Genomic DNA, 27,248 nt, shown 5'->3' with positions numbered 1-27,248 from the left:
AGACAAACAGAGAGAGACTCACACAGAGACAAACAGAGAGAGACTCACACAGAGACAAACAGAGAGAGGCTCACACAGACACAAACAGAGAGAGACTCACACAGAGACAAACAGAGAGAGACTCACACAGAGACAAACAGAGAGAGACTCACACAGAGACAGACAGAGACACACACAGAGACAGAGAGACACACACAGAGACAAACAGAGAGAGACACACAAAGAGACAAATAGAGAGAGAGGCTCACACAGAGACAAACAGAGAGAGACACACAGAGACAAACAGAGAGAGGCTCACACAGAGACAAACAGAGAGAGACTCACACAGAGACAGAGAGAGACTCACACAGAGACAAACAGAGAGAGACTCACACAGAGACAGACAGAGACACACACAGAGACAGAGAGACACACACAGAGACAAACAAAGAGAGACACACAAAGAGACAAATAGAGAGAGAGAGACTCACACAGAGACAAGCAGAGAGAGACTCACACAAAGACAAACAGAGAGAGACACACACAGAGACAGAGAGAGACACACAGAGACAAACAGAGACAGACTCACACAAAGACAGAGAGAGACACACAGAGACAAACAGAGAGAGACTCACACAGAGACAGAGAGAGACACACACAGAGACAGAGAGAGACACACACAGAGACAAACAGAGAGAGAAACACAGAGACAGAGAGAGACTCACACAGAGACACACACAGAAACACACAGAGAGAGACTCACACAGAGACACACAAAGAAACACACACAGAGACACACAGAGAGAGACACACACAGACTCACACAGAGACACACACAGAGACACACAACATAGCCGCACAGATTGCAACTCTGTACAGTTCTCCCCCCTTGACGTGTTTTGGCGTGTTTTATTTTTTTTGGTGATCTTGCGCTCAGCGACCGCGTAAACCAAACTAAAAGTGCACGGACTCCCGGCTAATTTCACTGCATCGTTTTGATCCGTCCCTTCTGTGGCGACGGACAAAGCGTGCAGCCAAAGGACCGAACGCGTCCCGGGTTACCTTCGCTGCTGCGGAGTTCGGGCATTGGAATCGGCAAGAGTGGAGGCGGCTGGACAGGACCGTTACAATCGCAGTACCAACCAACGAGTAATTCTTGCGGCTTGGGTGGGAAGCTTTCATCCAGCAGTGGATCGATCGTGGCAGGCGACGACGACCACGACGACGAGTTAAAACATTCCAGTTCAGGAGGAGCAACTCGGGTCATCGTTTCGGTGGACTTTGTCTTTTTTGTTGTTGTTGCATTTGCTTGAGTTTATTTGTAGTTTCTCGCCACCGTGGCTCCACCGACACGCACTCGCAATGAGATTTCGATTTAAAGCTTTCGTGACTGCAAGGGTTCATCTTCTTTGGTTCTTTCGGTAAAGTCACCACCACGTAGAATGAGAATAAAATAATAAATTGATAAAATAAAATAACACGATAAAATTCTCACGACGTTTCGGCCACAACACAAGTGGCCTTCTTCAGGTGAAAGGAACAGACCTGTCGGGACGACAGAGCTTCAATGAACACAATAAAATTCTCACGACGTTTCGGCCACAACACAAGTGGCCTTCTTCAGGTGAAAGGAACAGACCTGTCGGGACGACAGAGCTTCAATGAACTAACACAATAAAATTCTCACGACGTTTCGGCCACAACACAAGTGGCCTTCTTCAGGTGAAAGGAACAGACCTGTCGGGACGACAGAGCTTCAATGAACTAACACAATAAAATTCTCACGACGTTTCGGCCACAACACAAGTGGCCTTCTTCAGGTGAAAGGAACAGACCTGTCGGGACGACAGGTCTTTCACCTGAAGAAACGTCGTGAGAATTTTATTCTGTTATTTTATTTTATTATTTTATTCTCATTCTACGTGACTTTACCGAAAGAACCAAAGAACACTCGCCATGCTCAATATCTCATTTGCAGCTTCAACGAAGTGGTCGGGTCGATTGGTGGCTGTGGAAAGACAGACTGTTGTCAGGTCCATGTGTGTGCTTGGAGGGGCCACAGTCTGATGTTTGCGTACATCAGTAACCCGCAGTTCATATTTAGAGACAAAAATCATTGTGTTAGTCAGGCGGCTAAGCGGTCGAGCGAGCGGGTTGCAATTGGAAGGGTGAGAGTTCAAATCCTGGTTTGGGGTTCAGTCGGCCCATTATTCCCATGGGGCCTAAACAATTAATACCACTTTGTGGGCAAGGCAGCAGCCATTGTAACTATGATAGAGGAATGTGGATTTGCCATTGCTTGTTCAGCAGCGCTGTGAACAGTATATTAGCAACACCTTAATGCTCATTTGAGCAGAATATCACTGTGACACTGCATCCAACAAAACGGTAAACACATCGTTGCACGTATCTAATATTTAACACAAGTAGTCGTATTTATATTGCCAAGGTGGTGTCAGTAACATAACCGCCGGCCTTAATCACAAACAATTCACCGTGCATGGCAGAGCGCTCAGCCCAGCATTGCTGATAACCTGGTTTCACGTCCGTCTCTCAGCTGCTCGAGGTTAAACTCTGTAGCAAGGTTATCAACTTAACCTGGCCACCAACAGCTGCACACAAACAAACAAACACAAATAACTCGTTCTTATTCGTACTCCTCTTTGGTTTGATTCGGTGAAGTCACGTAGGTAGTAAAAAAAAAACTTCTACGGGGAAGATTTTCACCTATCTGTTAGAGCTTTTAACAGACAACGAGACGAGAAGTCACAGCTCATCGAGACGCTGACCTTCCTCAAAAGATGCCCGAGGTTCCCAGAGCCTCGCCACTTGGTGCAGCGATTTTTTTTGCTGTGACTGTTTGCACCTGAAGACGGAAGCTTGTGTTGCCTCCGAAACGTCGTGATTTAATTGTTTCTTTTTTTTACCAACGTGACTTTTTACCGAATAAAAGCAAAGAGTATGAATTCTTGCAGTCACGAAAGCTTCAAATCTAGAATGAACTCGTTCTTGATTTGAAGCTTTCGTGACCGCAGGAATACAGGCTCTTTGGTTCTTTCTCTAAAGCCACGTAGGTAGAAAATAAGATAAATAACGACGTTTCGATCGCAACACAAGCGACCGCCATCAGGTGGAACAGACACATTAGGAGGACTGCTGACATAGGAGAAAGAGCTGCTGCTGCAACAAGAGTCGATATAGGATTTTGGTGGGCTCAACCCACGAGTAAGTGGGCGGAGCTAGACAAGGAATTTGCAAGTAAATGTGAGAGATTAGCATGTCAATGTAAGAGATTGACTTGTTAATATGAGAGATTGACATGTTAATGTGAGAGATTGACGTGTTAATGTGAGAGAGATTGACATGTTAATGTGAGAGATTGACATGTCAATGTAAGAGAGATTGACATGTTAATGTAAGAGAGATTGACATGTCAATGTAAGAGAGATTCACATGTCAATGTAAGAGAGATTGACATGTTAATGTAAGAGAGATTGACATGTCAATGTAAGAGAGATTGACATGTCAATGTAAGAGAGATTGACATGTCAATGTAAGAGAGATTGACATGTTAATGTGAGAGATTGACATGTCAATGTAAGAGAGATTGACATGTTAATGTGAGAGATTGACATGTCAATGTAAGAGAGATTGACATGTCAATGTAAGAGATATTGACATGTCAATGTAAGAGAGATTGACATGTCAGTGTGAGAGATTGACATGTCTATGTGAGAGATTGACATGTTAATGTGAGAGATTGCCATGTCAATGTGAGAGATTGACATGTCAATGTAAGAGAGATTGACATGTCAATGTAAGAGAGATTGACATGTCAATGTAAGAGATTGACATGTCAATGTAAGAGAGATTGACATGTCAATGTAAGAGATTGACATGTCAATGTAAGAGAGATTGACATGTCAATGTGAGAGATTGACATGTTAATGTGACAGATTGACATGTCAATGTGAGAGATTGACATGTTAATGTGAGAGATTGACGTGTTAATGTAAGAGGTTGACATGTCAATGTGAGAGATTGACATGTCAATGTGAGAGATTGACATGTCAATGTAAGAGATTGACATGTTAATGTGAGAGATTGACATGTCAATGTAAGAGATTAACATGTCAATGTAAGAGAGATTGACATGTCAATGTTAGAGATTAACATGTCAATGTAAGAGAGATTGACATGTCAATGTAAGAGAGATGAGCATGTTAATGTGAGAGATTGACATGTTAATATGAGAGATTGACATGTTAATATGAGAGATTGACATGTTAATGTGAGAGATTGACGTGTTAATGTGAGAGAGATTGACATGTTAATGTGAGAGATTGACATGTCAATGTAAGAGAGATTGACATGTCAATATAAGAGAGATTGACATGTCAATGTTAGAGATTAACATCTCAATGTAAGAGAGATTGACATGTCAATGTAAGAGAGATTGACATGTCAATGTAAGAGAGATTGACATGTGAATGTAAGAGAGATTGACATGTCAATGTAAGAGAGATGAGCATGTTAATGTGAGAGATTGACATGTCAGTGTGAGAGATTGACATGTCAATGTAAGAGAGATTGACATGTCAATGTAAGAGAGATTGACATATCAATGTAAGAGAGATTGACAAGTCAATGTAAGAGAGATTGACATGTCAATGTAAGAGAGATTGACATGTCAATGTTAGAGATTAACATGTCAATGTAAGAGAGATTGACATGTCAATGTAAGAGAGATGAGCATGTCAATGTAAGAGAGATTGACATGTCAATGTAAGAGAGATGAGCATGTTAATGTGAGAGAGATGAGCATGTTAATGTGAGAGATTGACATGTCAGTGTGAGAGATTGACATGTCAATGTAAGAGAGATTGACATGTCAATGTAAGAGAGATTGACATATCAATGTAAGAGAGATTGACAAGTCAATGTAAGAGAGATTGACATGTCAATGTAAGAGAGATTGACATGTCAATGTTAGAGATTAACATGTCAATGTAAGAGAGATTGACATGTCAATGTAAGAGAGATGAGCATGTCAATGTAAGAGAGATTGACATGTCAATGTAAGAGAGATTGACATGTCAATGTAAGAGAGATGAGCATGTCAATGTAAGAGAGATTGACATGTCAATGTAAGAGAGATGAGCATGTTAATGTGAGAAGGTCCCCAGACACTGGAGGTGGCCGCGATCCTCCTGTGGCTAAGCCGCCTCACAGATATTTCACCTGGTGATGTACTCGGAGATTCGGAAATAACAGCTGACATACATAGGTAGGATGGAAACATCACAGTCAGTTAAGACTTTACTTGGTTAATAACGCCCTTCCAATGATTGCTCAGTTTGTATCCATCTTCTCGGTTCAAGTTGTGTCTGTGTTTAAATATCTGGATGGCTCCATGAACAAATCTCTGCTCATAGTCGGTGGGTTTGCAGAGTAACTCGTCTTTGATTTCGCTTGATTCTGCACATCATAGCTTCGAGAATATACCAACAGCAGCAATCATTCGGTGCCATTGCTCTGCCGCGGTGCCACTGCCGGCACGCAGGCACGGCAAGCCCCCCCGGGTCTCCACTTCGAGTCGACATTGGCAAGTTGAAGCGGTGGGCACGAGTCCCTTGAACCTCACCCGCCGCCTCTGTCCACCCGGCGGGTACAAACGCGTACCACCACACCCGCTCGATCGGCCAGTGTCTCCCCGTGCGGCGGGGCAAAGTGTTGGTGAGTCCACCTCTTTGCAATGCATCTGGTCGACGTGGGAGGGCAGGCACGAAAGGCCCTCTAGTTAGAGACACCTTTTTGTCAGCAGTGGACTGAGCAAGGAGGTCATTTGAAGACAATTGAAAAGTTGTACTTTGTTCTGTAGTGGCATCTGCAGGGAGCCCCGCTGCCTCGCGCGATGATCATTGTGAGAGTTCCAGGCGGAATTATGTTTTTCTGCTCATTCCATGACGCCCGTAGCTAAGCTGTTATTCTCTGCAAATGAACATCACTCTGCTCGAGCGAGCAATTAGGCGGCGCTCGTCTGCTTCGTCCGCTCAGCGCCGGACGGTAGGAAAATTCCACATTCCCGTGCCGACGGTGGGACAAACAGCATTGAATTCATACCAAGTTGTACTCATTTGATCCACCCCCAATGTGACGATGGGCTGAGTTGACCCTGTACCAGCAGAACTCTCCGCAGCTCTGTCCAGGAGTTACTCTCGACATCGAGCGTCAGGACCACTGTCTCCATGCTTCGTCTCTCCCCTCCACCTGGAACACCGCCAACCCCCTCCACATTGGCAGCGCTGACTTCTTTACCTACCTTTAAGCGCCTTCTAAAAAACACGTATTTTTTAAATTTGACTTTTACAGAGCGGATCTCGAATCTGGCCTCCGCGCCGCAGGGCCACTGCCTTCGGCCAAGTGAAAATTGTGCACGTTGCAAATTTGCATCGTTATTATTATTATTACATATTTCCTTATTTAGCACCTTACTTAAGCGCACCTCCGATATTGCACGGTTATCTACGTACGGGGCGAAAGAAATTTCGATTTAAAGCTTTCGTGACTGCAAGGATTCATCTTCTTTGGGTTCTTTCGGTAAAGTCACGTAGAATGAGAATAAAATAATAAAATAAAAACACAATAAAATTCTCACGACGTTTCGGCCACAACACAAGCAGCCTTCTTCAGAGCTCTGTCGTCCCGACAGTTCTGTTCTTTCGCCTGAAGAAGGCTGCTTGTGTTGTGGCCGAAACGTCGTGAGAATTTTCTTGTGTTATTTTATTTTATTATTTTATTCTCATTCTACGTGACTTTACCGAAAGAACCAAAGGGGCGAAAGAAGTTCAAACGTGATCACACTCAGGATGATGTCGTGACGGCAAAAACTCTTTAATAATGATCAACGTTGGGACAACCGTACAAACGTAAAACACAGCTCACGTTGCCCAAAAGAACGGCGAAATAAACCTATATTATCAGAGTATTTTTTTTGTTTCCATTCTGACCACAAGTATTGTGGTTAATGCAGACATGATTCCTTGTAAGAAGATTTCAGTTTGGTGTTTCAACATCTCAACACCTGTTTTGTTGCCAGAAAAAAATGGGAAAACCTATTCCCTTAAAAATGTGTGTGTTTAATATTTACGTGTTTTCATTTATTTAAGGCCCCTTCATAACATATGCTACAGGCCCCGCACTAGCTGCATTCGGCACTGGCATCATCATCATCACGATCCATGGGCAGATCGCCCCGTAGGTGTCCACTGTACATTTCGTCATATGCCTCCACATTTCTCTCTGTCTTGTGCCAATATGTCTCAAGTAGTGGCCGCATCTTTCCCCTGTGATGTCCTCCTCGTCGTCAAGCCATTCTCTGTGAGATCTCCTTCCGGTTCCTTCCATGTTTTCAAACAACACTTTTAATTCTCCTGTTGTTGTCCATCCTACCAACGTGTGTCCAGACAGTGTCAATGTCCTTCTCATCACTGCCTGCATCATCGTCTTCTTCTCTGCGCAAACCTTTTTTTTTATTGCGTCTACGCTGGTCACCCGTTGCGTCCAGCTTTGTTGCAAACATCCTTCTGCGGTAATGCATTTCGAGTGCCAATAGCTTATCTCTGTGAGAACGCAACCATATATATGCGTGAATTTTCTCCAAATCTTTCCGCTTGTGAGTTGAGCTTTCTGACCACACCGCTACTGCAATCAGACGTGGAAAATAATGGGCATATGTTTTTGCACCGGCCCTGAATTTTGAAAATTCCGCTTTGAAAAATTTTTATTCACGCAAGACTCAAATCACTCACCTCCTGACTCCTGAGCTGTATTTTTTGTTTTAATATGGACACCAGCTGACACATGTATGTCATCGACTGACTATGTGTTACTTGTTGACACATTTTTCAAAACTGAAAACGTCAATGTTCTTCACAATATGTCACTAGGGACAATAGATACGAAGTCACATCACCCTGTGGCACACATAGACGGCCAATAACCTACTTAACACGTTACGTTGATCGTATGCTTGTGTATATAAGCAATAGGATGAATATCGTGTGAGTCTTATCTGAGTCACATATATGCACAAATGATAAACATTTACTTATTTTTTTCACTACTTTTAAAACCAATTTAGCCTGGTGGCGGTGGTGGCTACGCAACGCGGCAGCCCGGAATCCTGCATTGCGGAGGCAGAAGCGAGGGTTAGTGGATCACCGCACAAATGTTGTGACACACCCACCGCGTGGGCATTGAGGAGGTACAATACCCTGGCTTGCCAGGAGAAGGGCGGTACAGCAAAATGTGGACTCCACCTGTTCCATATGTACGGCGATAGAGCGTTTCTCCCTCGCACGCGTGGGTTTTCTCTGGGCGCTCCGGTGTCCTCCCGACACGTGAACGCTCGTCAGTTGGCCTATGACATCTTCATATGTAGAGGAATGCAGAGCTTGGGGGAGGGATTTTGACGCCGGCTCACCCGTGTGGCTCCTGCCTTCCCCCGCTCGTTCCTGGTTTCTCCTCGGGCCTCTGAGTCGTCCCCCCCCCCTCTCTCTCTCTCTCTGTCTCTAGTTGAGAGTGAGCGAATTCTGCACGTCGCGTTACAATTTGAATCTATTGCGATTATACTGATTTTAAAATCAGCCTCTCGACCTGTAAATGTTTACCAATATAATGCGTGTTGCCGTTATGAAAGCATTTGTCAGCTGCTAACATCTCGAGACCATTTTAACATGGGGGGGGGGGGGGGGGGGTGAGAGCAAGCATATGAAGGAATCATTACTGATGGAAAATTGTGTTAGGTTTGCACTGCTGTGCTTAATATTTAGCTTCTCTTATTATCATTTTCGTTGTTGTTCTCCAAGACGGCACGACATCAAGACTGATAATAATACGTAACTCCCAGCTGCGGCATGGTTCACAAACATGTTCGTGACAAAAAAAAAAACGAATTCAAAGCTGAAAAAGTGCGCGCAGAAGCGTGCGAGAGGAGGCACGGTTGGAGTTTGATTGAGAGACGGAAAGATGAAGCGCGCGGATAGGCGAACACACGCAGGCAACTGACACAATTTGTACTGTTAAGAAGGGCACGCTTGCCTACGTACGGTGCGAAAGAAGTTCAACGTGCATTGCCTACGTACATAGGCGGGGCTTGGGAAGGACGCGCCGACGGACGAGACGACAGACGATGGTCGACAGCGGCGAAGGAGTTTCAAGCCGAGGAATGGAACAGCCGCGAGAAGGACGTCCGCAGAGGAGAGGTGGAAACGTTGAAATCAGCTCGTGCGCGGCAGGCCCCTCTGGGTGCAATCTGTCACCTCCGATTAGCACGGTTGGCTACGTACGGTGCGAATGAAGTTCAACGCGCATGCTTGTGCACGTCTCGTCCAATAACTGGCTCCATCCAGCGGTGGATTGATCGCGGCCCCTGGGTCCCAGGCGCCGTGCGGCAGCTCACGCGCTCGTTCTGCGAAATGGCCCACGGGGCAATTCGAGCGCACGGTTCCCTGGTTGCGGTGACGGTCACCCGTCAGGAGAAAGCCCGTGGCCGTGGCCACTTCGGGCGAGCGCAAGGTGTCTGTGTGTGTGTGTGTGTAAGGGAGCGGTGGTGCAGCGGTTAGCGCTACGCTGCGCTACAAACCCGGCGACCCGGGTTCGATTTCCCGCTCACGGCCAACACCGGTGATGATTATCTGAACCGGTCCTGGGCCTCCCCTAGGTCGACTCAGCCTCAAATGAGTACCTGGTGCGATGTGTACACGTCGCCAAAGGTGGCCGGGCGTGGTGCTGGCCACCCACCCCCTCGTGTGCCGTTCCGGCCTTTATAGGTGCTCGCTAACAGCACTTGCCTCAACAGTCTGTTAAGGCTACACGGGGGATCTTTTTTTTTGCGTGTGCTCTTCACCCGACTCTCTGCTGTTTCCATTCCACCTACCGGCCCGCCTGCCTGCGTGAGTGTGTACGTATGTGTAATTTTAACTACATCTGCTGCTGTGCCGTGTCGTTCTCTGTGTATATGAGTCGATAAACGTGGTTGTGTCTTTGTGTGTGAGACTATTGAGGAGCCGTAGTGCAACGGTTAGTGCGCTGCGCTACGAACCCGGCCACCCGGGTTCAATTCCTGCTCACGACCAACACCGGTGACGATTATCTGAACCGGTCCTGGGCCTCCCCTATGTGGTGCGGTGTGTAAACATCGCCGCTGGAGAGACAAAGGCGGCCGGGCGTGGTGTTGGCCACCCACCCCCTTCTATTTACAGAGCCGCAGCCAAAACGCATTTCTCTTCAAGGGAACGGTGCACACACGCGCACGCGCGTGTGTGCACCCGCGCGTGCACGTGCGTGTGTGTGTGTGTGATTTGGTGCGGCCAACCACCAGTGACGATTATCTGAACCGGTCCTGGGCCTCCCCTGGGTCGACTCGGCCTCAAATGAGCACCTGGTGCAAGTGTGTAAACATCGCCGCTGGGGAGACAAAGGCAGTCGGGCGTGGTGCCGGCCACCCACCCCCTCGCGCGCCGTTCCCGTCTTCGTTGGTGCTTGCTAACAGCACTTGCCCCAACAGTCTGCTAGAGGCTATACAGGGGATCTTCGTCTGAGACATTGGAGTGCGTTAACGCAACGGTTGGCTCACTATGCTGCAAACCTGACGACCCGAGTTTCATTCTCACTGACGGCCAACACCAGTGGCAGATGTCTGAACTGGTCCTGAAACTCCCCTCGATAAATGCAGCCGTAATAATGAGTACCTTGATGCTGTCCACGCAGACTCCTTGTGCACCGTGGCGCCTTTCATAGGCCCCAAGAGTCTATGTAGGCTGTACGGGCATCGTGTTCTTTGCATGTGATTAGGTGTGCATGTGATTTTGCTACGAGGGGCATGTGCTTGTGTGCGGGGCGGCTAAAACGACAGAAAGTTGCCACAGTAGGGGGCACAGGTGGTGCATCGACCAGTCATCTCAGTCGGTCAACCCATGGCACCTGGGTCTATTCCGTAACCTCCTGTCGGCGAGCCTTCGACACTTCACTCTGTCTCAAGGTGCACCTGGCCTGGCACGAGTGCCGCGGTGATGTCGTCGCAATGTAGTGGTGAACGGCAGTTAATTTATCTGAATGCGGCCTGCACGTCCACTAGGTTGACTCGGCCTAAAATGTGTACGTAATATAGTGTGGAAAAAACATAGGCAATTTGAAGAGCCAATAGGCAATTGGAAGATCAATGTAACTAAATACAAACGTGACAACCCCCTATCAGTGCCCTACCTTATTAGGGACCAATTAAGACCGTATTGGTCATGCGGTGCCCTTACAAATCTCAAAGTTCATCGCACAAAGTCCCATCACAAGGGGAGAAGCACAAACAAATAGACAAAAAAATGTTTCGGTGCCCGTATTGAAACGTCTGTACGCCGTACGGACCTGGAAACTCAATGTCCCTGCTGTACAGGAGTACGGTTAGCCCGTAGGGTTTGACGGGTACGTAAATGAGTGCGTTGATGGTCACGCAACTCACCCGCCGCTAACAGAGCAGACCCCTCGGCTCTTTTTACTTTCGATGCGTTTGGTCTGTCCATCTTTTTTTGGGGGGGGCTTTTTTTGACCAGCCGATCTCTCGGACGGTCCTTTGCTTCGCCAGGCGAGAGACGCGATTTGAGACGAGGATCCTCTTGCGGTGATCATCGCGACGTTAACACGCGGGAGAAACGAGAGCTCACCGGCTACACATTTGGTGCATAGAAACGAATAAAAGACTAAACCGCTTGACGCCAAACAAAACGAATTATCTCCGCTCTTGCATCTCTCCCAGGGTCCGTATTCGCTGCTCCGTGGCTCTTTACTCCTCTCCCCTCTACCGTACCCCCTCGGCTTACCCCCCTTATGACCAATCCCTCTGACTCAGGGTCCCTCTGCGCAACCCCGTGGCCACCCTCCTACACGCCCATCCACCCACCTACCTCCTCACCACCCATTCCTCCTCCTCCCTCTTCCTCCTCCTACCCACCCACCCTCAGCCCTCCCCGTGTCTCTCCCCTCCTGTCTCACTCGCGCTCCCTCCCCCTTGCTCCCTCCCCTCCTTGCTCTCGGTCCCTGCTCTCCCGTCTCTCAGTTGCCACGGCGATGCTCGCAGGAGCGGCTTCCCTCGAGGCGCGCAGGAGCGAGCGACACCGGCGAGCAGGAGATGCGGCAGCCGGCCCGGCGCTGAGCCACACAAAGTGGCACAGTGCCAGGTGAGTTTGTGTGAGTATGTGTGTGTATGTGTGTGTGTATGTGTGTGTGTGGGGAGCGGTAGTGTAGCGGTTAGCGCGCTGCGCTACGAACCCGGCGGAGACAAAGGCGGTCGGACGTGGTGGTGGCCACCCACCCCCTCGTGTACCGTTCCGGCCTTCATAGGTGCTCGCTGACAGCACTTGCCCCTACAGTCTGTTAAGGCTACGCGGGGGATCTTTGTCTTTATCTTTGTGGTGAGCAGCGGTGTAGCGGTAAGCGCGCTGCGCTACAAACTCCGGCGGTTTCCGCTCACGGCCTCCCCTAGGTCGTTTCAGCCTCAAATGAGTACCTGGTGCTGTGTGTAAACATCGCCACTGGAGAGACAAAGGCGGCCGGGCGTGGTGTTGGCCACCAACCCCCTCGTGTGCCGTGCCGACCTTCATAGGTGCTGCTCGCTAACAGCGCTTGCCCCAACAGTCCGTTAAGGCTACGCGGGGGATCTTTGTCTTCTTCTCTGTATATGTATGGTGCAAGTCTGTGTGCGTTTGTGTTGGGGGTGGGGGGGGGAGCGGTGTTGTGAGTAGCGGTCAGGGCACGCAACTACGAACCCGGCGGACCCGAGTTTGACTCCCGCTCGCAGTCGACATCGGCGACGAAAAATATTCAGGCGGTGCGTAAACATCGTCCACATCGTCCACATCGTAAAACATCATCCGAATCGTAAACATCGTAAAACATCGCCAATCGGGGATGCAAACGCGGCCGGGTGCTGTGCGCCACGCACCATCGCCTCCTGCGCGGTTTGGCAGACTTTAAGGGTGCCTGCCAGTGCGCTGGAGCAACACTTTCCCCAACAGTCTGCAAAGGCTGCATGGGGAAGGGTGAGGGCGTGGGAGAGCGAGTGTGTGTGTTGGGGTGGTGGTGGGTGGGGGGCATCTTTGCGTTTTTGTCTTTTTTGTTTGAGCGAGAGAAAGTACGATCGACGGTCATTACTCGCGGCACCCTCTGACTTTCTGAGCGAGGTTTTGCTCTTTCTCTCTCTTTTTTCTTTTCTTTTTTTACGATCAGAGGAAACAAGAAGATGCTCGGTGTAGTCGGCACTTTGCTCCGTTCATCATTTCGTTTTTTTTTATGCTTTGCTTTGTGTAAACCCTCTCTCGTGTGTGTGTGCGTGTTCGTTTCTCAAATCGCGAGCTAGGCGACAACATTATGAATGGCGAGTGCCGGCCTATGTTTTGCTCGGTCGCAACGTTTTTAGGATATTTTTTTGTGCGCGTGTGTGCGTGTGTGTGTGCGCGTGTGTACGTGTGTGTGTGTACGTGTATGTGTGCGTGTGTACGTGTGTGTGCGTGTGTACGTGTGTGTGCGTGTGTGCGTGTGTGTGTGTGCGTGTGTACGTGTGTACGTGTGTGTGTGCGTGTGTACGTGTGTGCGCAAGGTGTTCAACTTTCTTCAAGCGCGTGTGCTCGCGTGCGCGTTTTAATTTCACGCGTGACATCTGACGAGAGTTTTTTTTTCATTTGAGTTTTGTTTTCACCACGGTGAATCGTTTAATTCGCGCAATGATCACGTGCGTGTGTGTGTGCATATTACGTGGCCAGTATATATTTGTGTGTGCGTGTGTGTTGTGGCGGTTATCGCGTCGCGCTGCAAACCCGGGCGACAACACCGGTGACGATTGTCTAAAACCGGTCCTGGACCTCCCTTAGGTCGACTCAGCCTAAAATGAGTACCTGGGAGAGACAAAGGCGGGCCCGGGCGTGGCGCTGCCTACCCACCCCCTCGTGTGCCGTGCGGGCCTTCATAGGTGCCGCTCGCTAACAGCACTTGCCCGATCAGTCTGGTCAAGCTACACGGGGGGGATCTTTGTCTGTGTGTATTTGTGTGTGTGGGGAGCCGGTGGTCAGCCACGGCTGACCCCGGTGGCAAAACGGTTTCCGGGCGTCCTCTCGATCAACTCGGCCTTAAATTAGATTTTGCTGCGTGCAAACAACAACACTGGGAAGACAAATGTGGCTTGGGGTTGAGCTTCACTATGGCCACAGAACCCCTTGTGCTCCATTCGGCCATAAATATGTTCTCGCTAACAACATTTATCCAACAGTCTATGTAGCCTATATTGCGGGGGGGTGGGGGGGGGGTAGTCTGTTTATGTAAATACAGTAGTGTACATGTGTACACATGTCTATAAGGATTATTTCTTGCATAGTAGACATGACTCGGACACATGTTTGCGTACGTACCCGAGTAGCTTACTTTCATGTACGCGCTCACAGCTCCGTACGAGTCAGAATCAGAATATTTATTTAGACTGGAGGAATCCGATGAGCTATAAAGCTCCTCTTTTTTTTCACACGTTCCACTAAAAGGTCATCGACGCAGTTACCCGCGTGAGGATAATACATTACACACAAAGACAAAGATCCCCCGTATAGCCTTAACATACTCTTGGGGCAAGTGTTGTTAGCGAGCACTTATAAAGGGCGGCACGGCACACGAGGGGGTGGGTGGCCAGCACCACGCCCGACCGCCTTTGTCTCCCCAGTGGCGATGTTTACACACCGCACCAGGTAGTCATTTGAGGCTGAATCGACCTAGGGGAGGGCCCAGGGACCGGTTCAGACACTCGTCACTGGTGTTGACCGCGAGCGGGAATCGAACTCGGGTAACTGGGTTCGCAGCGCAGCGCGCTAACCGCTACACCACCGCTCATTAACGCACACACACACGCACAGATGCAAAACAAAAAAAAACTCCATCAATGTTCGAGCGGCGACGACATTAACGACAAAGGGTTCACGACAATGAGCACATGTATCAACCTGTGCGCAGCCAGCGGGCCCACGTCGTCGCTCGCGACACACAAAACGTTTCCATCGGGGTGACCTCGCACGGGAAAATCCGCGAATCTGCCGCTGCTGCTTTGGCGATTGCAGCGAGCGGTGCTCCGTGAAGAGCACCCGGTCCGCTCTCGCTCGCTCGATAAGACGTCCCCCCCCCCTCCTCCCGAGTGAGGGGTTGCCACTTCTGCCGTGCACACAACAACAACAACAACGGCAAGAACAGCAACAAAAAATGGGACGGGATCGTAAATGGGAAGATTAAGATCTCCGAATTCTGCAAGAGGGTGGCAGGATGTACAAAAACGTTGAACTTGAGTGGTGTACATACGCTTTAGGTCTTTCGGTAAAGTCACGTAGATATGAGAAAAATAAAATAATAAGTCAGTCACGAAAGCTTTAAGTCAAGATTGAGTGGTGTTAATGTCGATATTTACATCTCTCTCAATGTCCCGAGAAGACTTTTGTCCCGGGACGGCAAGCTCAACAACAGGGACGATCCTGAGAAAGCTGGAACGGTTGGCAAAGCCGCGTCTGAGTAAATCCGCTGGCTAAACCAGAGCCTGGTGGGGTAATTGAGTCCGTTTGGCGCTTGGGCAAAAAAAAAACATCATTTCAGATGGACATCGATAATTTCCCGCGTTTTGCTCCGTGACGCTTCGAGCAAATGCCGCTGGCGGGCGCGTGGATGCCGCGTGAAAGCGTTGTCTGCGTGAGCTTCTACGTATGGACCCATTGATTTGTCTTTTCCATGTTTTTTTTTTATTCCGAGTAAGACGCAGTGTGACCTCCAGAAGGAAACATCACTCCATACCCCCCCACAACCACGCCCCCTCCCTCTTGTTGATTTGCAAGAGCCAGGGATGACCTTATCGGGTTCCTCGCTTCCGCCGTTGAAGTTGACCGTGAGCATATGTGCGTGCGATTGCGTGCGCGCGCGTGTGATTACGTGCGCGTGTGATTACGTGCGCGTGTGATTACGTGCGCGTGGAGGGGTAGTCCAGCGCACCGCGCTACGAAATCCAGCGACCCGAGTCCCACTCCAGCTCACGATCAATGACAGTGGCAAATATTTAAACCGGCCTTGGGCCTCCCCTAGGTCGACTCAGCCCTAAAAGAGTACCTGGCGCGGTGTGTGGGAGAGACAAAGGCGGCCGTGTTCACGGTTCTGACCACATCACCCCCCTTGCCACTCCCGCCGCACCGTGCACCGTGCTGGCTTTAATAGCTGCTCGCTGACGGCACTCAAAGGCCGAACAGGGATCTCTGTCTTCGTGTGTGTGTGTGCGTATGTGTCCACTTGCGCCGGACACAACGGCCATCGCACCACCGGGCATTATTTCCCGGTGTTGTTGTTGTTGTTCGTCTTCTTCATCGCCTCCTTCCCAGCAGGTCAAGCATCAAACCTGCACCCTTTGCAAATGTACGCAGCTGTGCGCCAGCCTCGTGCATTCATTACAAGGCCCAATGATTGCTTCAATTTATCCTGGGATTCGACTGTTTGATGTTTCAAATTGATCCCCCCCCCCGCTTCCTCCCTACAACTGCCATCCTTCTGGCCAGCAAGGCAGACTTAAGGATGTTTTACCTGTGGTTATGACCACTGCATGGCAACGCCCGTGAATCACCGCGCTCTGAAAGCATTAACAAATGTATCGTTCATTTACAAAAGGATCATATAATTAAGCACCAGATTGAGGTTCCGTCAGCGAGACCGACAGATATGATTTCGTATTTGTTTTTTAACTGTTTTATGGTATTTGTAACGTGCTTTTATCCATCATTTGTCACGACAACGTATCACTTTGTGCACGGCATTGTTTGTTGCGTCGAGCAGGGCCCTATAATTTCGGTGGAGTGCTCTTGTCAAAAACATCTGGTCACCCAGCAGCATTTGTTTAACGATCCTGATTCTTTTCACTCCAGCGCTGTCCTACCAGACAGTCTCGTCCCTTCACCTGATGAAGGCCGCTTGTGTTGTGGCCGAAACGTCGTGAGAATATTATTGTGTTATTTTATTTTATCAATTTATTATTTTATTCTCATTCTACGTGACTTTACCGAAAGAACCAAAGAAGATGGATCCTGACTCTGCTGCTGAGACCCAGAAGGTAGAAACCCGTTCAGTTGCCTTGCTTAAGCAAAGCTGCTTGGCAAAAATTGATCTCGAATAACTAATCTAGAGGCTGGATGGATTATATGAAAAAAAGGTTTAATTTCAATGTGGAAGACGCACGAACTGAGTTCTGCTCGTAAAAAACTTAGTGATTAAAATGTATTGCACGAGTCCCATCCTTCTGAACGTCCACGTGTCATTGGTGACCCATTGAGATTCAGGTGGTGGCTATAACCCCGGCGGTGATTGCGAGTTCCTGTAAATTTATTATTTTGGCATTCGCATCGTCGCTCACAGAACCCAAGCATTTCAAGCCACGCGCTTCAAACCGCCGTGTAATTATGAATCATTAATATTGGATGATGATATCTTTTGCCGACACCCTGGGTGTAAACGTGTGTTTTTTTTTACGACGCGTTACATAATTTGGGTAAATAATGTGTCGCAACCGGTGCTTACAATTTGCAGACGGAAACGTCCCGAACTGCTGTTGGAGGAATTCATTTGGCATGCAACATCCAACACGCCTCGGTTCGTCTTCGTGACGCTCGATTATCCATCGCTCTCCATGAAGCATGCCCGCCACTGTGGCTGCGTCACCGTTGAACCTCGCCGCTTATAAATTGACGCATCGGTGTTTGTCGTCACCGGGATATAGGGTACAGGAGTATAGGATTATTATGGTACAGAAGTATGGGATTATTATGGTACATGGGTATAGGATTATTATGGTACATGGGTATAGGATTATTATGGTACAGGAGTATAGGATTATTATGGTACAGAAGTATAGGATTATTATGGTACAGGAGTATAGGATTATTATGGTACAGAAATATAGGATTATTATGGTACAGGAGTATAGGATTATTATGGTACAGAAGTATGGGATTATTATGGTACAGAAGTATAGGATTATTATGGTACAGGAGTACAGGATTATTATGGTACATGGGTATAGGATTATTATGGTACATGAGTATAGCATTATGATAGTACAGTAGTATAGGATTATTATGGTACAGGAGTATGGGATTATTACGGTACATGAGTATAGGATTATTATGGTATAGGAGCAAAGGATTATTATGGTACAGAAGTATAGGATTATTATGGTACATGGGTATAGGATTATTATGGTACTGGAGTATAGGATTATTATGGCACATGGGTATAGGATTATTATGGTACAGGAGTATAGGATTATTATGGCACATGGGTATAGGATTATTATGGTACATGAGTATAGGATTATTATGGTACATGGGTATAGGATTATTATGGTACAGGAGTATAGGATTATTATGGTACATGGGTATAGGATTATTATGGTACAGGAGTATAAGATTATTATGGCACATGGGTATAGGATTATTATGGTACATGAGTATAAGATTATGATGGTACAGTAGTATAGGATTATTATGGTACAGGAGTATGGGATTATTATGGTACATGAGTATAGGATTATTATGGTAAAGGAGTATAGGATTATTATGGTACAGAAGTATAGGATTATTATGGTACATGGGTATAGGATTATTATGGTACAGGAGTATAGGATTATTATGGCACATGGGTATAGGATTATTATGGTACAGGAGTATAGGATTATTATGGCACATGGGTATAGGATTATTATGGTACATGAGTATAGGATTATTATTGTACATGGGTATAGGATTATTATGGTACAGGAGTATAGGATTATTATGGTACATGGGTATAAGATTATTATGGTACAGGAGTATAGGATTATTATGGCACATGGGTATAGGATTATTATGGTACATGAGTATAGGATTATTATGGTACAGACGTATAGGATTATTACGGTACAGGAGTATGGGACTATTATGGTACATGGGTATAGGATAATTATGGTACATGGGTATAGGATTATTATGGTACAGGAGTATAGGATTATTATGGTACATGGGTATAGGATTATTATGCTACAGGAGTATAGCATTATTATGGTACATGGGTATAGGATTATTATGGTACAGGAGTATAGGATTATTATGGTACAGGAGTATAGGATTATGATGGTACATGAGTATAGGATTATGATGGTACATGGGTATAGGATTATTATGATACATGGGTATATGATTATTATGGTACAGGAGTATGGGACTATTATGGTACATGGGCATAGGATTATTATGTTATAGGAGTATAGGATTATTATGGTACATGGGTATAGGATTATTATGGTACAGAAGTATAGGATTATTATGGTACATGGGTATAGGATTATTATGGTACCGGAGTATAGGATTATTATGGCACATGGGTATAGGATTATTATGGTACAGGAGTATAGGATTATTATGGCACATGGGTATAGGATTATTATGGTACAGGAGTATAGGATTATTATGGCACATGGGTATAGGATTATTATGGTACATGAGTATAGGATTATTATGGTACATGGGTATAGGATTATTATGGTACAGGAGTATAGGATTATTATGGTACATGGGTATAGGATTATTATGGTACAGGAGTATAAGATTATTATGGCACATGGGTATAGGATTATTATGGTACATGAGTATAGGATTATGATGGTACAGTAGTATAGGATTATTATGGTACAGGAGTATGGGATTATTATGGTACATGAGTATAGGATTATTATGGTAAAGGAGTATAGGATTATTATGGTACAGGAGTATAGGATTATTATGGCACATGGGTATAGGATTATTATGGTACATGAGTATAGGATTATTATTGTACATGGGTATAGGATTATTATGGTACAGGAGTATAGGATTATTATGGTACATGGGTATAAGATTATTATGGTACAGGAGTATAGGATTATTATGGCACATGGGTATAGGATTATTATGGTACATGAGTATAGGATTATTATGGTACAGACGTATAGGATTATTACGGTACAGGAGTATGGGACTATTATGGTACATGGGTATAGGATAATTATGGTACATGGGTATAGGATTATTATGGTACAGGAGTATAGGATTATTATGGTACATGGGTATAGGATTATTATGCTACAGGAGTATAGCATTATTATGGTACATGGGTATAGGATTATTATGGTACAGGAGTATAGGATTATTATGGTACTTGGGTATAGGATTATGATGGTACATGAGTATAGGATTATGATGGTACATGGGTATAGGATTATTATGATACATGGGTATATGATTATTATGGTACAGGAGTATGGGACTATTATGGTACATGGGCATAGGATTATTATGTTATAGGAGTATAGGATTATTATGGTACATGGGTATAGGATTATTATGGTACAGAAGTATAGGATTATTATGGTACATGGGTATAGGATTATTATGGTACCGGAGTATAGGATTATTATGGCACATGGGTATAGGATTATTATGGTACAGGAGTATAGGATTATTATGGCACATGGGTATAGGATTATTATGGTACAGGAGTATAGGATTATTATGGCACATGGGTATAGGATTATTATGGTACATGAGTATAGGATTATTATGGTACATGGGTATAGGATTATTATGGTACAGGAGTATAGGATTATTATGGTACATGGGTATAGGATTATTATGGTACAGGAGTATAAGATTATTATGGCACATGGGTATAGGATTATTATGGTACATGAGTATAGGATTATGATGGTACAGTAGTATAGGATTATTATGGTACAGGAGTATGGGATTATTATGGTACATGAGTATAGGATTATTATGGTAAAGGAGTATAGGATTATTATGGTACAGAAGTATAGGATTATTATGGTACATGGGTATAGGATTATTATGGTACAGGAGTATAGTATTATTATGGCACATGGGTATAGGATTATTATGGTACAGGAGTATAGGATTATTATGGCACATGGGTATAGGATTATTATGGTACATGAGTATAGGATTATTATTGTACATGGGTATAGGATTATTATGGTACAGGAGTACAGGATTATTATGGTACATGGGTATAGGATTATTATGGTACAGGAGTATAGGATTATTATGGCACATGGGTATAGGATTATTATGGTACATGAGTATAGGATTATTATGGTACAGACGTATAGGATTATTATGGTACAGGAGTATGGGACTATTATGGTACATGGGTATAGGATAATTATGGTACATGGGTATAGGATTATTATGGTACAGGAGTATAGGATTATTATGGTACATGGGTATAGGATTATTATGGTACATGGGTATAGGATTATTATGCTACAGGAGTATAGCATTATTATGGTACATGGGTATAGGATTATTATGGTACAGGAGTATAGGATTATTATGGTACAGGAGTATAGGATTATGATGGTACATGAGTATAGGATTATTATGGTACTTGGGTATAGGATTATTATGGTACATGAGTATAGGATTATGATGGTACATGGGTATAGGATTATTATGATACATGGGTATATGATTATTATGGTACAGGAGTATGGGACTATTATGGTACATGGGCATAGGATTATTATGTTATAGGAGTATAGGATTATTATGGTACATGGGTATAGGATTATTATGGTACAGGAGTATAGGATTATTATGGTACAGGAGTATATGATTATTATGGTACATGGCTATAGGATTATTATGGTACAGGAGTATATGATTATTATGCTACATGAGTATAGGATTATTATGGTACACAAGTATAGGATTATTATGGTACAGGAGTATATGATTATTATGGTACATAGCTATAGGATTATTATGGTACATGAGTATAGGATTATTATGGTACAGGAGTATAGGATTATTATGGTACAGGAGTATATGATTATTATGGTACATGGCTATAGGATTATTATGGTACAGGAGTATGGGATTATTATGCTACAGGACTATAGGATTATTATGGTACTTGGGTATAGGATTATTATGGTACATGAGTATAGGATTATGATGGTACAGTAGTATAGGATTATTATGGTACAGAAGTATAGGATTATTATGGTACAGGAGTATAGGATTATTATGGTACATGAGTATAGGATTATTATGGTACATGAGTATAGAATTATTATGGTACAGGAGTATAGGATTATTATGCTACAGGAGTATAGGATTATTATGGTACATGGGTATAGGATTATTATGGTACAGACGTATAGGATTATTATGGAACATGAGTATAGGATTATTGTGGCACATGGTTATAGGATTATTATGGTACAGAAGTATAGGATTATTACGGTACAGACGTATAGGATTATTATGCTACAGGAGTATAGGATTATTATGGTACAGACGTATAGGATTATTATGGTACATGAGTATAGAATTATTATGGTACATGAGTATAGGATTATTATGGTACATGGGTATAGGATTATTATGGTACAGACGTATAGGATTATTATGGTACATGAGTATAGGATTATTATGGAACATGGGTATAGGATTATTATGGATAGCCCTATGGTACTATTGGAGTGGTAGCGCGTCATGCTAATAATCCTCTCCTCTCCGGAAAAAAAAAATCGAGTTTAGAAAATTCAGCCCTGCGTTACAGCATTAATACGTAATTCATGACAGTAAACACATAGCCGGCTGGTAATGATCACGTATGATTGTTATCGCTCCTACACAATTTCCATTTGGTGTTGTCGGATTGCGGTTTACGGATTTACGCGCGCACAATAAATATAAAAAAACAACCCCGCAGACGGTTGCACAATGGAAGGCGATTGCCGCCGTCGGCAGCCGCGGGTTAATGTGGAGGGGACATCACCAGCCGAGCGTGCAGAGAGCGCAGCAGCAGCAGCATAGCCGACAACGACAGTTGAGCGCCGCTACGTCCAACGTGACGTTGTGCGTGCCTATTTAGAAAAAAAAAATTAGGCGATTTCCCATTTGCTTTGAAAAATATCCAGTATAGAATGACTTCTGAAGGCTCGTGTGATCAAGTAGCCGGTTAATCAGATACTGATTTATTGATTACATGGACAGAAGTCACCCTCGCAGGCGAACGTTGCGTTTCTCGAGCGAACGACGCGCGTTCGTGTGCGTCGTGCGCGGAAGGTTGCGACGCTGAAACTTACAAAGTTGCGGCCCTTTCGTGAATCCGCCGCTGGATGAGGACTTCCCCCACACCGTGTCGGACTGCCGGGGGTTTGTTTGACCATACTTCACCGCATTGGTCATCGAAGGCTGTTGTGGCCGCAGGGAGCGGGAGGTGGGTGGGGTGGCAGCGGGAGTTTTAGATTTAAATCCCCAAAGTTATTAGCCATAGTTGGGAAATCGAACTCGGGTGAGCGGGGGTCAGAGCGCACTGCTGTAATCTTTACAAATCGCTTCATCCCAATGCGTGGCTATTCATTAAAAACGATGCACGGGGATGGCAAGATGCATTCCCTCGATGCATGTATCACCCTTCGCCATCGTCATCAATGTGTGGCGCATCGCGTGTCTCGTTCGGATTGTTATTTATTCTCGTAGGGTAGATGTTTGGTCGGTGTATGGTGGGGGGGGGGGGATCTTATGGATGGACCGAAAAACCTGGCGTCATGATTCCAATGAACCGATTGCTTCTGAGAGGCAATGGTTCGCACACCGAAGGAGACGGAGCAATGAAATCAGCTAGGGTGCAGGCGCTGGAGAAGATTGTTAAGTCGCAGAATCGTGGGCGACGCCGGTGGCTTGGACGAGTATTCTTCTTTCACCAGGTAAAGGCCATTCGAGCGATATCGCTGTATTACAGAAGCGACCTGGCCAGATGTGTAGCTCAGTGGAGTGGATTTATTATCACGTGGAAATGCATTGCAGCCAAATACTCTGAACGCGTGATGTTCATTCTAAATGTGGAGGGGAAAACCGGAGGACCCGGACGAAAATCAACGCGACCACGGGTGGAGAGAGAGAGACACACACACACGCAAACTCCAATAACCGAGCAGGCGTCAGGGTCGGGATCTAACCCACGATCTCTTGTATACGGTGGATTCACCATTGCTCATGATGATGTAAAGGAGCTGATTTTGCAAAACGGTGCGTAGACTGCATTGACGACCAGCGTGGTGAAGTATGGTCAAAGATCCCACGCAGGACCAATAGAGTGCATGAGGTCTTCATGCAACGGTGGTTTGACAATGGGCTGAAACTTATTATTTATATTTACGACGATTATAGTGAAAAACACTCGAGGGGCGTACCTACATTAATATAAATCACAACCCCAAAATACTGTATACACGCTCACTGATGTGTGCGCACGAGTTGTATTTTTTACATAATGCAACATGAATGCACGGCTGCATAAAAAAAAACAGACTTGCCTTATTAAACTTGTGTTGTATGCACATCCAGCAGCAGCCTCCAAAATTGTTTAAGCAAAATATAATGGAAAGTCCAGATTTGCATAATTAGCTTCATTGAAATACAATAGAAAACCCCCGTGCAGAATAAATCGTTGCCGTCGCCTAAAAATTCGAGCGGCGCTGCGTTTTCCGTCCCCGTGTCGCGCCCGTATGCCCACACACACATACAGGTGTCTGTGTGCGCGCGCGCGTGCAGGATGTGAGCACAACCACGATGTGAACTCGCTGACCCGAGTTCCGTAGTCCTCTCACGGGCAACGTCAGTGACAATAGACCGAACTTGTCCCGGACCTCCGCAAGGTTGACTCGGCCTAAAACGATTATCTACTGCGCGCGTGTAGAGCCATGCACGGCGCGGCTTTGCGCGTGTCCACGTGTATGTTTGAACTGGTCCTGGGATTCCCCATAGGTCGACTCAGCCGAAATGGCACACGAGGAGGTGGCCACACCACCACCGTTTTCGGCCTAATAGATTCTCCCCGACAGCGCTTGCCCCGACAGTTTGGTTAAACGCTATGAGGACGGAGCTTCGTCTTTGTCTAATATCTACTGCACTCACATCCGAGCTGCGTTTGTCAGGTAATGGCTTTGGCCACAACCATCCGCTACGTGTGTGCCCTGCCTGTCTTCATTCGGTGCTCGATTACGAGAGCACTTGCCCCGGTCGTTGACGAGACTAACCAGGGGGGGTCTTTGTCTTCGCCTTAACCGCGCGCGCGCGCGCGTGCGTCTTGGGCACGTGCGCGCGTTTCGAAAGCCAGGTAACAACATGCGCCGATGCCGTCTGCAAGGGGTGCTCAGTCCCAGCAGAGCGACGTGAGAGAATCCGCGTGAGTGTCGCTGTGATCGCCGTTCCTCCGGAGGTCATTCCCACACGAGTTTTTTTTATTTTTAAGCGGTCGGTTTAGCATGTTTTTTTCTTTTCTTTTTTTCTCTCTCCCCTGCCAAGTCAGAGCGCGTGACATGCCATCTGTTTTTATTTCGCGAGCATATGCTCGTAATTTTACAAAGGTTGCTCATTTAATATCGATCATTCGAATTGCAGGAATTCGAATAGCCCAATTACACTCGCGACACTCTCTCCTTTGCAGCCTGTCGAGGTTTCATCAGCCCTTTCGGAATGTTATCTTGCATTTGAAATGCCCTGTCGAAGGGGACAAGGGTATTCTGCACCAAATCATATGGGATCTTTGCGACGTGGATTCCAGCGCTTTCGTATGATGAATTTCAATCCCTAAACAATGAAACATCAAATCTTTATATGCCGGAGGCAATTGTGTGTGCTCTGTGTGTGCGTGTGTGTGTGTGCATATGTAGGATTATCTGAACCGGTCCCTGGGCCTCCCCTAGGTCGACTCAGCCTTAAAACGAGCATTTGGTGAAATGTGTAACAAAAATACATCGTCACTGGGGAGACAAAGGCGGCCAGGCGTGGTGCTGGCCACCCACACCCCTCGTGTGTGCCGTGCCGGCCTTCATTGGTGCTGCTGCTCGCTACTAACAGCACTTGCCACAACAGTCGGTTACAGCAGCGGTCCCCAACCTTTTTGGTACCAGGGACCGGTTTCGTGGGAGACAATTTTTTCACGGACCGGATGGGGGGGGAAGGGTTCATCATTGGGTCTTTCCCCCTTTTCAAAGAAGCTCTCCAGCCACGTTTGTTTTTTTTATTCATTGTGGCTACTAGGGGTGAGCTTGTGGGCTTACCAACACTGTGACTGAGACTGAGTGCGCAGCACGGGAAAGAAGCGCGGACGGAAGTGGTAAATAGAATAATGAGCGGGCCACGCGCGGACTCACCGCTCACCTCCTGCTGTGCGGCCCGGTTCCTAAAAGGCCGCGGACCGATACCGGTCCGTGGCCCGGGGGTTGGGGACCCCTGTGTTACAGGATACGCAGGGATCTGTGTCTTTGTGGATACGCAGCAGCAGCAGCGTTGATAGCGCGTGGCCCCGTGGTCAGCACTCACAATTTTCCTTCCGAGCCTGCCGGGAAACTTCCGTGGGGAATTTGCCAAAAGAGCGCCGTCTGCTGTGAAATCAACATTCAAAGACTGTTTGTCACATCGGCAAGTGTTTTAAAAAAAATCATAAAATCCACGTGACTGTGATTTAAAGCTTGCGTGACTTCAGGGATTCATCTCATTGGTTCTTTCGGTAAAGTCACGTGGAATGGAAACAATAAAATAATAAAAATATAAAGCAATTAAATTATCACGACGTTTTGACTGCAACACAAGCAATCATCATCAGGTGTGAAAAAAGTGGCAGTTTAGTTTTGGTGCGAACGTTAAGAAAAAAACCGCCACTTAAAAAAAAAATTATTGCTGTGGTTTTCACACCTGATGATGATTGCTTGCGTCGCAGTCAAAACGTCGTGATAATTTAATTGTTTTATATTTTTTATTATTATTTTATTGTTTCCCTTCTACGTGACATTACCGAAAGAACCAAGAATATTGGCTGTGATATTAACATTTAGTATCTATTATTATAATTGTAATCGGCTTGCGCACATGTGTTAGGTCAATTACTACATCACATCACATTGAGAGTTCAGGAGCCCTTCATCCATCGGTGGACTGATCAAAGCTGACGATGAGATAGATACACATTCACAGTAGTTAAAATCCAGCATCAATTGTTGTTGTTGTTGTAAACGAAACGATAAAACTCAGCTGCAATGTGAATAACAACGAAGGAAAGAAGAGACGTAGCGCTCGGAGGTAACCGCCTGCTGAGGGCGTTGCGCAAACGTC

General features: G+C 46.0%; 1 protein-coding gene across 3 annotated transcripts in view; it reads left to right on the top strand.

Annotated features, from left to right (window-relative positions):
* Positions 1 to 12,002: 12,002 nt before the first annotated feature.
* LOC116953866 (muscarinic acetylcholine receptor M1-like) overlaps positions 12,003 to 27,248 on the top strand; it is a 197,055-nt gene continuing 181,809 nt past the window's right edge. The window contains exon 1 of one of the 3 annotated variants that reach the window (XR_012929571.1): positions 12,003 to 12,212. The gene's annotated coding sequence lies outside the window, so the exon portion shown is untranslated. The remainder of the gene's footprint in view (positions 12,213 to 27,248) is intronic. The other 2 variants (XM_076051965.1, XM_032974143.2) reach the window with 2 other exon arrangements.

Source organism: Petromyzon marinus, chromosome 53 (genome assembly GCF_048934315.1).
Source record: "Petromyzon marinus isolate PM22_M1 ecotype Great Lakes invasive population chromosome 53, UKy_Petmar_22M1.pri1.0, whole genome shotgun sequence".
Lineage (NCBI taxonomy): Eukaryota > Metazoa > Chordata > Hyperoartia > Petromyzontiformes > Petromyzontidae > Petromyzon > Petromyzon marinus.
Note: the sequence above shows the minus strand (reverse complement) of the source record. Positions and strands in the feature narration are given on the sequence as shown.